Consider the following 13,021-nt stretch of genomic DNA (forward strand, 5'->3'; position numbering starts at 1 on the left):
AGTGCGCATTGTCCCTGAAGCGCACTTGAAGACCTACCGAAGACTGCGTTGCCCAAGCATCCGCTCCATTAGTGAAAATAGGCCTTACGATCTTGGTATATATCCACCTGATGATACCTTGCAGCCTAGGATCTAACGGCTCGGCGCCTGCATATCCTCTGTGCTTTGGTGGCTCTGGACAGTGTTATTTCCACATGCCTTTTCCACCGTAAGGTTGAGTCTAATGTGAGGTCTAGGAATTTGACCTCTTTAGGCACCTCCAACTCACTACAATTAAATGTTAGGGGCTTCGAGCGCGGAAGAGATCTTCGAAAAGGACGACGGTTATTTTTGACGAGTTGATGTTTAATCCGTAATGGTGTAACTGCCTTACACCATCTTTTAGCTAGACTTAAGCCTTTGAAATATGTTGCAGAGAGTATTCTCAAATTTAACTCGTGCCATTATGATACCGAATCCCATGTTTGTGAACAACTAAAGGTGTTCATCTACTACTAGGCTCGTAGTACCAAGATCCCTTAGTACGCAGTACAGCCTCTATCCTGCTGCATACTGGAGTCGCCACATTCCTTTTCTCCAGTGCTTTGATGAAATTTGCATGGGTCCCATTTGCAAAAACACATTCGATGTTGAGAAGTGCGTACATCGCAATCTCACCATTTTCTAGTGAATTCTGGAGTTGAGCCATAAGTTGGTAACAGGTTCCCTTGAAATTTAATAAACATCTTTGAATTTAGAAAATTTTAATTTTAAGTTCTTTTTAAGAAAGGGAGTACATTTTTTTCAGGTCGACACTATTTGGTAAATGATTAACGAAATGTTCAGTCATAAGGTGGCTCATCTCAAAACCACTATTTGTGCAAAATGTTATCCGAATATAGCAATTCATTCTTATTTGCTTACTGGAAAATGAAAGCTTCAAATGAAATTTAAAATTGTGTCGTATGGCGTGGCTATAGTCCGATTTCGGTAATTTTCAGATTGTTACATAAAAATGGGCAGGTTCCAAATTCGGTTAACATTGTTAGAGCGGGACTCGAGATATGGGATGAGATGATTTAACCTAAAAGTGGTCGATGTCACGTCCATCGTACAATTTTGACCTCGGCTCTATTAAGGCCTTCTCATACTATCTCGGGGATAAAATTTAATGGCGGTGACGTATTTAGTTATTGCGCTTTTAGTAGTTTTTAACAGAACCGTTATATGGAATGAGTGAGTTATCATCCGATTTCATCCATTTTCATACCGTCGGTGTAAGTTCCTTTAATTTGGTTGTTGTATCTTTACTGGTTTAGGAGAAATATACATTAAACTTATTAGAGGGCGGGGCCACACTCAATTTTAAAAATTGTTTAGCCCACAAGTGCTCTTTGCCACTGCGAGCAGCACCTGTGCCAAATTAAAGTTAAAAAAAAAAATTAAATATCTTTGTTGTTTTTTTTTTATAAATTTTACAATAGGTGCGTCCATTAAATATCATATACTAGACGGCAGTCTTAATTTAAAATATTTCTTCAGTAGCTTGCAAATCTTTAACCTGAATTATTAGCATTGCGCCGTAACGTATGCTATAATATTTCGTTTACTCAATACTTGCCAACTCGCGGCCTGTAATTCTGTGTGCATTAAGCAGGAGAGTCGGCTGACAAACTGCAAAGCAAACCAGACGCCGCCGTTGCAGTAACATATTCGTACATATACATACATACATATATTTACATAAATGCACGCATATCACATGCACGCGCATTTCACACGCATTAATTAACACTTTTTAGTTTGCGAAACGCTCCTGCAGTAGCCGCCATTTTTGTTGTTTGACGCTTGAAAGCCAAGTGAAGTTTTCCAAAATAGCGAAATTTCAACTTCAGCGATCAAGTTCTCATCAGACACCGCCTGCGCTGACATTGCTGTTGTTGTTGCAGCGGCACTATAGCAAACAATGTTGTTATTGTAATGTTATTATTGCACCTCTTGCATTTGTAGTGTTGATAATTGCGCGTGTTGTTGTTGTAAACTCGTAACTTTGTTTGGCAGCCTTTTAATTAATTTCACGCATTTCACTGCTTTAACATTGTATTTACATTGTTGTTGCCTCTGCACAGTTGCGCGCATGAGTGTGCGTGTGAATTCATTAGTTTCACCGCCATTTGGAAAGTGTTCACTTCGCTGGCAATGCGTCAAGTAGTCAAGCACAGCCCGTTGGGTAATTAACATAAACCGTTAGCTAGCTTTTTGCGCTCGTTGACTTTCGCTATCCACAATGGGGCGGACAAAAACTTCACGAGTAAGCCGAAAAGGCTTAAAAAAATGTTCGACATCCTGATCATTCTGATGATATTGAAGCTAGAAGGCTTAGTGGCATGAAGACCACTTAAATTTTTATCAGCTAATTGTACGTAACTTCTAAAATTAAATACCTTATGCTTTGTATTAGGTTGGTTAGGTTATAACTTAGGGGGCCAATTGTGAAACCAGCAGTACTAAAATCTCTTTCCTCTCTGAGCCATCCTATGCTTTTAATAAAATTCGTCAATATATAAGGTTTTATCTGTGTGTTTCTCAAACATCGACAAAAAACTCTCGACGGATAGTTGCAATTATTTTCCAATACAAAGTTTTGATTTTATAGTCTACTCTTCTTCTATCTCCTGCCAACAGTCACTGTAAGGTGTTCCCAGTCTGCTGGCATGTGTGCCCATTAGACAGTGACCTGTTACCACTCCTACTAGCGTTCTTATATCATACCTTTTGTATTTGGTTTTCTGTAATACTAGATTCCAGTATAAGAAAAAATACATAAAGTTACCTGGCTGACTCTGGAAGGAAAAGCCACCAACCTTATCGATCATGTTGTGATAGACGGAAGACACGTCTCCATTGTTCTAGACGTGTGTACGCTCCGGGCTACAAACATCTGCTCGCACTACTATCTTGTTGCAGCCATGATTCGCACCCCAAAAAACGCACGTGAACAAATACAAGGAAGGTTCAACCTCGAGAAGCTGCAATCACAACAGACAGCCGAGCGATTTTGTACTCTCTGAGAGCCCTCGTCAACAACTCGGTATAAAGGAACTGTAAAACGGCATTTCAAGCTCCTTACGTACAGCTGCAACCGAAACCATTGGTTTTCGGAAAAAGCAAAAGAGCAGCTGGTAAGAGGAGCAGTGCCGTGTCGCAGCGGAGAGAAAACAGACTGCTTACCTCGCACCGTCGACCACAACACGTGCGGGATTGGAAAGATACAGACAGTTGAAGAGGGAAGCGAGACGCATTTGCGGATAGAAAAAGAGAGAAGCCGAAATGAGTGAGTATGAAGAGCTTGACAAGCTGGCCAACAAGGGTAATGCTCGAAAATTCTACCAAAAATGCCAGAAGAAGGCGAACCCAATTTCCAATCGATGACGATGGAGCAGATGTTTCATTGCCCGACAAAGGAGAAGTTCGAATAGTAATCACCCGTTTGAAGAACAACAAAGCGGCGGAGACCGATTGATTGTCGGGTGAGCTATTCAAACTCGGCGGCGAAGACTGATAAGGAGCATGCATCAGCTTCTTTGTAGAATATGGGCGGTTTGTTGCCGAATCCACAAAAAGGGAGATCCAACAATCTGCGCCAACTACAGTCGCATATAAGGTTCTATCGAGCGTGAAAGATTAAAGCATACCGTCAACAAACTGATTGGAGCTTATCATTGTGGCTTAAGGCCTGGAAAATCAACAACTGACCAGATATTCTTCCAGCGTCAAATCTTAGAAAAGATCCGTGAAAAGAGGATCGACACACACCACCTCTTCTTCGGTTTTAAAGCTTCCTTTGCCAGCACGAAAAGGAGCTGTTTTTATGTGAGCATTTGGTATCCCCGAAAAACTAATGCGGCTGTATAAACTGACGTTGAGCAACACCAAAAGCTCCGTCAGGACCGCGAAAGACCTCTCCGATCCGTTCGATACCAAACGAGATTTCAGACAAGGCGGCTCCCTATCGTGCGACTTCCTCAATTTACTGCTGCAGAAAATAATTCGAGCTGAAGAGCTTAATCGAGCAAGTACAATCTTCAATTAGAGTGTACAGCTGTTGACGAACGCCAATTCATTGGTCTCAACACCCGCACCGTTAGCTCTGCTTTCTTCAGAATGGATAAGGAAGCAAAGTAAATGGGACGGGATGAACGAGGGCAAGGCGAAATATCTTCTGTCATCAACCGAACAGTTCTCGCATTCGCGACTTGGTTCCCAATTCGTAGATGATTTCATCTATCTTGGGACCAGAATTAACACCAACAAGAACGCCAGCCTCGAAATCCAACGCAGAATAACACTTGCCAACAGGTGCTACTTCGGATTGAGTAGGCAATTGAGAAGTACAGTACTCTCTCGACGAACAAAAACCAAACTCTATAAGGCACTCATCATTCCCGTTCTGCTATATGGTACAGAGGCATGGACAATGACAACTCCTGATGTGTCGACGTTACGAGTTTTCAAGAGAAAGGTTCTGCGGAAGATTTATGGTCCTTTGCGCATTGGCAAATATCGCATTCGATAGAACGATGAGCTTTATAAGTTATATGATGACATTGATATAATTCAGGGAATTGAGAAACAGTGGCAACGCTGATTAGGTCATGTCGTATTCGACGCAGTAACCGTCGGGGGAAGCAGAGGGAGAAGACAGCCTGCACTCCGTTGGTAAGACCAGGTAGAAAAGGACCTGTCTTCGCTTGGAATTTCCAATTGCCATATGAAGAAGGAGAATGATAGAAGTACAACTATGAAATCATTTAAAGAATTTAGTGCGCAAGCAACCTCGTTAAATTACCTTAGAATACTGTTTGGACAGACCACTGAACTGATGATATAAAAAAGTTTGAATTCAAAATCTCTCCATAGTTTTGCCAGCATTTACACATACTTTTTTATTAGTTTTTTAGCACTCATTCCAAATTGTGTAAATTAAAAGAAATAATATGAAATCAAAGTAATCAAATGGTAATTGTTATGAAAAATATTGAATTACAGCAGCAAAACGCATTCATACATATACATACATACACATATATGTGCATATTATTAGAAAAAATCATGATCCATCACAATCCATTTAATATAAAGAATTATAGAAATGTATCTACGTCTGTGCTTGCTTAATTGAATGGGTGTCAGAGTGAATAGAGCCGTTAGCCATCACTCATAGTCGGTGCACTCACACACATACACACGCATAGAAATGTCTGTAATGCAACCTTTACGTGCGAATAAACTGCAGCACGAAATCATTGCTGTGTATGAATCAGGGATTGTGTGTGTGTGCGTGCGTTCGCCTCATAACATCAAAACGCTGCTAGACAAATCAAGTCGTACAGGATTTCATTTCATGTTCAATTAGTGCTGGTAGTGCATTTCAGTTTTCGAAATGCCTTCGAGTCTAATTAATTACAGCCGCAACGGCAACGGCAACAGCAACGGTGGATGCAAAGCGCAGTTACTAGGATACTTGCTGCTCGTGCCACTCAAGTCGTGCTAACGCATATGCGCTGCATATAAAAGCAGATGCGTGCTGCTTATAACAACAACAAAAACAACAATAAGTATGCGGCAGGCTTACTTATACCAACACAGCGATATTGTTGCACAGCTTTTAGTTGAGCGCGTTGCATTTGGCGGACATTTTTAGGATGCCGGATACGGTTAGGTTTTCAAAATTGAAAAAATACCGGTTATCAGCTACCGTTATAGGTGGTAATTGGTAAATCGCTGTTGCTCTTTATGCCATTAGCGCCTCACTGCTTCATAAATTTCGAATGTAAACATTTATTTTTTGATTATTTTGCGGCTATGTGATCCCAATTAACGAAATTCTTGTCGAGTTATGTAACGCATTTATTACACTTTACCAATTGCTGCGCTTTAAACCTAATGCATCAAATTTCGTTTATACGTTTTTGTTTGTGTATTAATCAATTAACTACACAATTCAAAGTCAACATTGCCATAAATATTTCATTCGGCAAACACAAACACATTTTAATTATGGCAGAAAAGTACTTTATTACACATATACACGGTAGCGAATACATCACGCACACACACACACACATGCATATCTATTTACACATATTTTATTATAAAAATTCTGCAAATTCATTTTAAGCCTAAAATTTTTGCATTTGCCTTCCGTTCTTGCATTACATTGAGCTATTTTATTTTGCGAAAAATGTTTTTATTAAAAATTCTTTTAATATTTGTTAAATGGTAGTTGAATATTTTATGTGTTTTTGCCAGTCTTTTTTACGTATAAGCCCAAAGCGTGGTATTCTTCTAAAATATAATATTAAAATATTTGTCGATTTGTTTGCTTGTAAATATGTGAGATTAAAAAATATACCTACACATATGTAATAGAAAATTAATATAATGTTAACTGTAAAGATAGGATTTTTCAATTACAGTGATACGATTTCTTTAAGAAAAACACACAAATTGCGAAGCAAATAGATCTGGTAGTGAATATCTCCTGTCATCAAACAAACAATCGTCGCATTCCCGATTTGGTTCCCACGTCACTGTTGACAGTCGTTCAAAGTCGTTAATAATTTCGTCTATCTTGGAACCAGCATTTACACCAACAACAATGTCAGCCTCGAAATACAACGCAGTATAAGTCTTGGCAACAGGTGCTCCTACGGACTATGTTGGCATTTGAGATGTAAGTCCTCTCTCGACGAACGAAGCCCTAACTCCACAAGTCACTCATCATTCCCGTCCTATTATATGGTACAGAGGCATGGACGATGTAGATGTTGTCTAATGAGTCGAAGTTTGGACTTTTCGAGAAAAATGTACAGCGTTACGTCGTCCCAATGGCTAAAAACACTCCAGCTCTGAGGGTATCCGACACAGTACCCGCTGGGGGGAGTAAAGAAAGAGGAGAACCTCCATTCCATTGGAAAGACCAGGTGGAGAAGGACCTAGCTACACTTGTTATCTCCAACTGGCGCCCAACAGCGAAAAGGAACAATTGTTAAGGAAATGCAAATGTTTTTTATTAAATGTGAAGTACAATCGATAGAATTAAACAGAACATTATAACAGCATTCAAATGGCCTCCACGACTTTTTTTGCAGAAACGAATTCGCTAAACCAAATTTTCGAGTACTTTTTCCACTAAATCAACTCGTATGTCATGAATAGCTTCTTCAATATTGACTTCTAAAGCTTGGAATGAGTCTGATTTATTGCTAAAGGCCAATAACTTCAAGTAACCCAACACGAAACAGTCGAATAGTGTTGAATCACAACTTCTTGGAGGTCATTCAATGTCAGAGTTTCTTGAAATAAACAAATCTCCCAACTCTTCTCGCAATAATTCGGTTATTGCACGTAATGTGTGGCACGTCGGTTCGTTTTGTTGGAACCAGATGTTGTCAAGAACAACTTCGTTCAATTGCGACCATAAAAAATGGTTATCATCCATTTATACATTCTCCATTGACAGTAACGGTGTCACCAGCTTCACTTCGAAAGAAGTACGGACCGATGATTCCAGCAGACCAAAAACCACAACAATCTGTAAAATTAGGTGAATGCAACGGTTGTTTTACATTTTATTTAATAATTTGGGGATTTTCGTCGCATCAGAATCGACAGTTTTGTTTATTTACCGCACCATACAGATAAAAGTGAACCTCGACGAACAAAAATTATTTTCTTAAAAAAATATCATTTTCAAGTTGTCACTAAATTCCCGACGTTTATGATGGTCCAACAGCTTCAGTCCTTGAGTGAGAACAATTTTACTCGAATGCAAGCCCAAATTCTTTCTCAGAATCCGTCAGGTTGTGTTTTGATATAGTCCCAATTATTGAGAACGTCTTGGAGTCGACAACTTGCGGTCTTCAGCAGCACTAGCCAGAACGGTTGCAATATTTTCATCACTTTGAGCGACTCTTCGTCTTATTGGCACTTGAAAATTATGTTAAGAAAATGTATGCTTGAAATTTCGAGGAATAACGGGCACAAGTGGACGATCATTTCGACTATAAAATGGCAAAAAACGCACGAAAAGTTACAATTTGAGAACGATTATTTTGATGAAAAATTTAATAATTTTCAAACGTTGTCGCTGCGTATACCTTAACTTCATGAAATTTTCTGTAAATATTACTGAATAAAATGAAAAAAAGACAGACATGACATATTAAAAATGGCCGAAACGATACTACATAAAAATCATATCATCTCTATTGGAAACCCCGATATTTTACGAATATGCATATTTGGCAAATGGAGGCAAAACATAATTATATTCTTTTCAAAAACAAGTTGCTTTAACTGCATGCAGAAACAAAGAGTATAAAAAATATTTCTGCGAATAGTTGTGGTTTGCCGTTTTCCAAATTGTAACTAGGTTTATTGGTAAAAATGTTGCAGTTATAGAAAATACTGTATTTTCTATAGTCGACGTCTATTTAATACTCCAATCTTCCGCGTTGTCTATTGTAGCTATATATAAGCGATCTCCAGATATGTTGAGATAGCGTAATGAAATATTTTGTGGGCGTTAAAAGTTTTCTTAATATTTTGTCTTTCATTAAAGACCAAACCTTCTGCATTGAATTGACGTCTGGTGACTGTGATAGTCAATCCCAAGTAATAATAATATTTTCTTGTTTCCATTGAGTATGCTCCTATGTTACGGATCTTTATCTTCTTATTGGATACAATCATGTTTATATTTCGCCCTAAAATATTTGAGCTGACTTCAGTAATCAGTTTTTCTTCAATTTTGTCATTCTAGCGGCGTTCAGCTTTTCCGTGAAGCATCTCAAAAGCCCAAATCCTTGAGTAGAGAATCATTCATAAAAATGCACCTTTTGGGGATGCTTAACATTTCATTGAAGTAAATGTAGCCAAACATATCTCAAGAGATTGAATAATAGTGAAGTTGACTCATTTGTAATATTACATTGTTCCAATCGCGGTTGCTGTTTTCCTGCTCCAAATGCAACCCTTTTTCATTATGTGCTTTTGAATGAAGGAGTTTGAATATAATACTGCTTCGTTTGAAGCCAGATCTCTGAAGTTTGTGCCATTTTGTATTTAGAGATATATCTAATCCCTTTTTAAACACATTTTTTAAGCTTCTCTTAGACTGAGAACTGTTTTCTTCTTAGAAAGATGAACAATAATATTGCCCTCTCTTTTAGATGTCATATGATTTTTCAATCTTCCAAACTACTCATCTATGTTTCCAGTTTTTCCATAAACGTTATTTGTCGAACTCACTGTACAAAGTATTCTCGGATGATAACGTGTTTATTAGGGTGTTTTTTTTTTAACTATTAATTTTTTTAAATCCCGTCCCGAAATTTCCTTCGAAATACCCTAAAAAAATTCCCTGAAAATTTTAGCCCTTGATATTAACATTGAAAACTGGGCCAAGGCCTGTAAAAATTTTCCATAGAAAATACACTACAATCGTGAGTCTTTATCTTTAAATTCCTACAGATCAGAGGTATTTTATGGCATCGCTTTGACTTTGGACGTATATTTCTAGGAGTATTTCACTCTACAAAAGTGTTCAGTGCAACAAAGTCGTAACTCACACCGGCGAGATAGTACAGGGCTCTAAACGTAAATGACAGGAGCTATAGAAAAAATGTGCACGACAAATTTATAGGAAATTTTATTTGCTATAAAAAAGGTTCGAGGTCAAAATCGCTATCATAAATACTTCTCGAGATATTCGGCTTTTTAAGTAAGGCTATATAGAATATAGATGGTATGTATTAAAAAATCTATGAAAATTGCATAGAGCCTTACTTAAAAAACTGAATACTTCGACAAGTATTAATGATAGCGATTTTGACCACGAACTTTTTTATAGCAAATAAAATTTCCTACAAATTTGTTATTCAAATTTTTTCTATAGCTTTTGTCATTTGCGAGATAAATACAAAAAAATGCGAATTTCATGGAAAAATCAGGTTTAGAGCACCGTACTACCACTCCGGTGAGCACTTTTGTAGAGTGAACAATTCTGAGATATATGCGTCTAAAGTCAAAGCGATGCCGTAAAATACCTCTGATCAGTAGGAATTTAAAGATAAATACTCACGATTGTAGTGTATTTTCTATGGAAAATTTTTACAGGCCTTGGCCCAGTTTTCAATGTTAATATCAAGGGCTAAAATTTTCAGGGAATTTTTTTTAGGGTATTTCCAAGCAAATTTCGTGACGGGACTGAAAAAAATTAATAACAACAAAAAAACAACCTAGTGTTTATATTATATATCCAATCTTCTTCACTTATTGCTTTATCAAGTTTTATTCCGCATGACTACAGACTTTGACACTGTTCTCTTTCTTGTAAAAGTGCGCCGAAAGAATATTCACTAAAGTAACAACAACAACTCGAAAATGTTCAAAGTTTCTCGAAGTTGGTTAAGTAACACTCAGAAATTACGAAAATGCATATTACGAAAATTTCGTGCCATTGCTTTTTTGAAGTAGTCTAACAGAAAAGTATATTGGCTTTTGTCCAGATTGTAATGGAGGAACGGCGATATGTACAGCTACTGCTGAAACTCATTTTAGCACACTTTACAACTTTTCAAAAAATTTGAAGCATTCACAATTCAAAATTCAGGAAATCCAGCCCAAAAACGTAATGGAACTTATGTTGCCACGGTTGGAAAATAATTTATTTCAATTTTTTTTCTAAGTTGAGAATTTTTTTCGCTCATTTTGAAAAAGCTTGCTTGTTAATTAATAACGGGTGATAATATCACAGAGGAGGATGGAGTTATGTGTAGAAGTTCACGCAAGTGAGGAAAGTTCTCTGATCACCATTCTCTTGAGAGTGGCCAGAAACGATTCTTTTACGCATGGCTCAAGCAGCTCACAACTTCCGGTCTTTGACCAAGTATCCCCTGGGTAGCCTAAGAGCCTATAATCGCGTAAGCGGTGTCTACGCCAATTAAGAAGAAGAAGAATAATATCACTTAAGTTACTGACTGCTAAGTTTTCTCAACAATTTAGAATGCAGTCAACAAAATTGGACAGGTTCATAGATATTACTGATCATTTCCTTTATAATTTTAACTGTTCTAAATAATTATACTTGCAAATACCTTTATCTTCTTTCAATCAATGTACATTTTTATTATAGGAAGACATCTAATATTTTGTATCTAGAGTAATAAATATATCGCCTTATGTTCTCCGACAACTCATCTCAGGATGATACACCCCCATAAAGCTACATATTTTACATAAAGAGAATCTTGTTTTCCGCAGAATTTTCGGTAAAAGTTTGGATTGTTCAGAAAAGTTTATTTTAGCCGTGTATCGCTTATATTTCGGTTATTATAATTCGGTACTTTATTCATTACAAAAAACATATTTCGAACTTTGACTTGGAAGCTTACCTGACATTTCCTCCACAGAACTAGTTTTAGCTAAGGTTACAATCTTTTAAAGATTTCAAACTGTTTATATTCTAAAATTAAAATAAGAAAGCAGAAATAAGGAATAAAAGCAAAAGGTATTACTCGATGGGGATAGAAGACTTCTTCACGCTAGAAGATATGTTAGCGCAGGGTTTCACTACAAGGGTTGCCCGTTTATGTCAGCTTAGCAGAGAGAGCTCACCGCAATATCAAATAGGTACAGTTTGTGCGATTTGCTACCCTCCAATACTTGGCGAATCGATTAACAACTGAAATGAACAGATATCGCCTGATTAGTGAATCAACTCGCTGCAAGTGAGTCAACCGAGTACCTGCAAATGAGGGCATAGAACCTAAAAAATAGAAGTTATAAATAACCATTGGTTCTTCAAAAATAGTGACATAATTTCCACATTTACTAATGATATGAAAAGAAACCTGCGGTATACCCAAGCTGAGCGGTTGACTTGCCAAACACTTGCTAAATTTACTTATAGGCTCTATATTCTTAGGCTAACTAGTTAACAAGAAAAGGATTGAATATAAACCTTTTGTTAAAAAATATCTTTTGTTGTAATGAAAGCCGGCTGGTTTGGTTTTTGTGCGAAGAAGAATAACAAATGTAAGAATTATGCAAGTAAGTAATTGGCTAACAAGGCAGAATCAAGCTTATTCACAACCAAATACTATAGCAATGTATGTATGTGTATGTAGACAATATGCTCACATTTCCATGCATATGCCGAGCATATTTAGTTCACACACATGGCTAAATATTTACATATGGTTCGTACTGAGAGCCGAGGGTGTCTTAAATTGGCTGGCAGTCGAAGGCAGCTACTATTTAGTTGGGCTTTTGGCGCGTAAAATACGCATATTATTTATTTATCATATTTGCTCCCCCTTTTTATTTCCTGTCTCTCGGAAGGCGTATTAGGAAATTTCCATGCCGAATTCGATTGCATTGTGAGCGCATAACAATTGAATGAAAAAGTTCGGTGGATTTTTATGAAAATTGAATAAGTAGCACAAATGGAAAATATAATAATAAGAAATAATGAAATTGGAGATAACAAAAGCGGCGAATTGTGAAGAAGCGAATATGACGAGCGTTTGCCGGAGATGAAAGCGAAAGTGCCAGGCGTTGGGGCACAATGACGCTGAGGCAACCACCGTTGCATGTCGAACGTGGCAAGGTGCGCAGCGCCGCTAAGCAGGACCAAAGAAGAGACGTAATTTTCGGTAATTGGACGCAGCGTAAACATAAAGGCAAGCATGAATATAAATATGCGAAGCCAAAAGGGTTATTACAGGCACAAAAGCAGGCGCGCGCACACACACACCTACACACAAGCGCAAAAAGATTCATACAAATTATAGGAAATCAATGCCTGCACGGAAAGCATAAGACGCACCCACCTATACACACACACATACACACCGCTGAAGGGTAACAGCAGCGCGCACTTGGCGCACAATAATAATAAAACCCAATTTGCCGAAATTTGGAGCATTTCGGTAAGTCTGTATAACAGATTCTATAAAATAGAAATAAAAATAAA

This window comes from Bactrocera tryoni, chromosome 1 (genome assembly GCF_016617805.1).
Source record: "Bactrocera tryoni isolate S06 chromosome 1, CSIRO_BtryS06_freeze2, whole genome shotgun sequence".
NCBI lineage: Eukaryota > Metazoa > Arthropoda > Insecta > Diptera > Tephritidae > Bactrocera > Bactrocera tryoni.